The sequence below is a fragment of the Tenrec ecaudatus genome, chromosome 13, assembly GCF_050624435.1.
Source record: "Tenrec ecaudatus isolate mTenEca1 chromosome 13, mTenEca1.hap1, whole genome shotgun sequence".
In the NCBI taxonomy this organism is placed as follows: domain Eukaryota; kingdom Metazoa; phylum Chordata; class Mammalia; order Afrosoricida; family Tenrecidae; genus Tenrec; species Tenrec ecaudatus.
In genome coordinates, this window is record NC_134542.1 from 10,523,276 (window position 1) to 10,526,345 (window position 3,070).

The window sequence follows — 3,070 nt, forward strand, 5'->3', positions numbered from 1 at the left end:
TGGCTAAAATCACTGTCCTTGTGTTGTTGGGTGGGCTTGGTGGGTTTCCATGCATAGCCGCTCTATTTCCAATAGCTGTGTATGGCACTGCCCTGTCCTGCAACATCCTCACAGCCGTCGGCTCCGCTGTGCTTGAATCTACTGTGGGAGTCCCTGTTTCACTCCATCTCATTTATCTTCTTTTATTTCTGCTGACTCACTACTTTTCCAAGCACAATGACCTTCTCCAGGGACTGGCCCTCCTGATAGCACATCCCAAGAATGTAAGACAAAGCCTTACCACCCTCACTTCTAAAACACATTCTAGCTAGACCCTTCCAAGACTTGTTCATTCTTCCAGCAGTCCATGGCGTATTTCATATTCTCGGGCAACGGAATCATCTGAAGGCATTAACTCTTCTCCGGCCTTCCAGATTCATTGTCTAGCTCTCACACTTGGATTAGGCACATCTTGGTCCTCCAAGTGACTCCGTTGCTTTTGAACACTCTAACGGGGCTTTTGCAGAAGATTTACCCAATGCAATCTGTAACTAATTAGCTAAAAAAATATTAAGTTAATTCTAATATATATGCAACTAGTTCCAATGATGAGGAGTTGGTGTCGATATAAAAATTCAAATCCATTTACAGTAGTTGCCCTCAACCCTGTCTACATTAGAATCATTGGATTTGGGGGGGGGGGAATGAGGGGCATTTTCAAAATACAAATGCTACTGTCCCACCCCACTGAAGTTCATATTTAATTAGTCTACAGGGAAATCCAAACATTGCCATTTCTCAAAGTTCCCTAGTTTATGATCCCATGAGTCTGATCTTTGCACAAAAATCCTGGGCTGAATTCACTCATTTACTTTAAGTCTTGGAATTAACATAAAATTCATTCTAAACTTTTAAATAACCATAGGGAAACAGAAATACAAGTTACATTTCTCTTTCCTGAAATCTACCACAATTTGGTTTTTATTTAATGGTGTTTTTTTTTTATGTTCCTCTTGGTAATGAGCAATGAGATGTGTCAACTTAATAAACTGTAAACTCAAAAACGAATGACCTCACTGCCGTCCTCTCAGTTCAGGCGCATAGCAACTGTATAGGACAGGGGAGAACTGTCCCTGTGCGTCTCTGAGATGTGACTCTTTATACCATAGAAAGTATAGCTTTCTCCCAAGGGGCAATTGGGTGATTCAAACTGTTGACCTGTGGTTAGCAGCCCAATGCATAACCCACTACACCACTGGGCTCTCTCTGAGACACTGTAGTCCCCAGTTATTTAATCAAACCCTGGTTGTGGGTGTCACCCTGAACTTATTCTGTAGAATTGACTAAAGTCTGTAATCTGATACTTTATGAGAGCTTGACCTAGATAAACTGGGAGACCTTGACACAATTCGTTGGAAAGATTTTCAGAGTGGAAGTGAGACAGAAGACGAGCATATTCTTCCTGGGATCAGCAGCTTCAGCTCAGCCCTAAGAGTTCCAGCCTGCCCTTCTGGTTGGACTGCCCCACAAATTCCAAATTTGTCTAGTTAGCTCCCACAGTCATGTAAGTCAATTCCTTGAGAAACATCTCTTAACATTTTTCTTCTACTGGTTCTGTTTCTCTAGGTGAGGTAGTTTATTGTGCCAACCTGGTCGATAAACACATGTGGAGTTAATTGAAGGGCGGAGGGATAAATGGCTCCGTGAGCCTCGCCTTTCTAGTTTTCAGGTTTCTTGCTTTGTGATGGTCGGACCAGGGTGCAGCTGCCTTAGCCAGTTCTCTGCTTCAGCTGGCAAGGCTCACTTCCTGCAAGACATCCCTGAGGAAAATCACATGGACCTACCCCAATGCAGCCTTAAGAGCTAGAGCAGCCATGTGGAGACCCCTGCCAGTGCTGAGATGTTTATACATTCACTGCTGTGGCTTTCCTCCTGCAGGCGGCATCATAGTTTGTGTTTTGTGAGATGTAGGAGGACTTTGTGGATTTGTGTCAGACATATGGGTTAACGTTGGTCTTATGGGCCTGGACAGCACTGGGTTGGGATGTTTTCTTGATGTGCACTTAACCTTTATATAAAACTCTCTCTTATACATGAATTTCTGTGGATTTGTTTCTCTAAAGTACCCAGACTAACACACTAGGTAAATTCTTACTAGATTATATCCCAGCCCCATTAAACTCCAAACTCTATAAGGACAGAAGTGCCTGTCTTATTCCTTATGACTACCAGCCCCTAGCACCCAATGAATGCATGTTAACTGAATGAGCAATCTGTCCAGGGGAATAAAGCTGACAACATAATATGTGTGCTCTAAGGCACAATGACTGCAGTCAGTATTCAGAGAGCAGAGGCAGCATCTCCAGCCATGGGCATCAAGGAAAAGCTGAGACCTGAGCGGGGTTGAATGGAAGAGATAGAGAGTGCTAACTCGGGGCCTGGAAATGGCTTCTTCAAACACCATGCATCAGTGAGATTAGGCAAATGATTCATGTGACCAAGCAAAGGGAGGAAAGTTTGGAAAAACCAATCATGACCACATTTTGAATGGCTTATTATTTTCGTTAGTAGGTATTCAATTAAGGTGGTGGGGCAGGGAGAGATGATGAAAATCCAGTTTCATAGATCCTTTTTATTTATAGTCTAAAAACAACAACAACAACAATGAAAGCATCCTTTTTTCCGTTTGCTTTTAAATAAAGCTCCTCTGGTTAAGGACAAGTTTAATGGGCTCCGTCCATCACACATAAATATGAATGCCCTGGAGAAACCCCTAAGGGACAGCTAAGATTCCATAAAGCATCATTTGAAAATCAATGCTAGAGTCATGGGCTATATCAATGTTTGCTCATCTATTTGTTCAATCTATCAAGTGAATCAGTAGCTATTGAGGGTGCTCTGCTATTGAACAAACCTGTCTTGGAGGAAGCACGGCCTGAAGGTGCCATCGCATCCAGGATGGGGCGGTTTTGTCTCATCTACTTTGGATGTGTTTTCAGGAGAGACCAGTCCCTGGAGAAGGACATCGTGCTTGGGAAAGCACAAGGTCAGCAAAAGAAGGAAGACCATCAATGAGATGGATTGACACCAT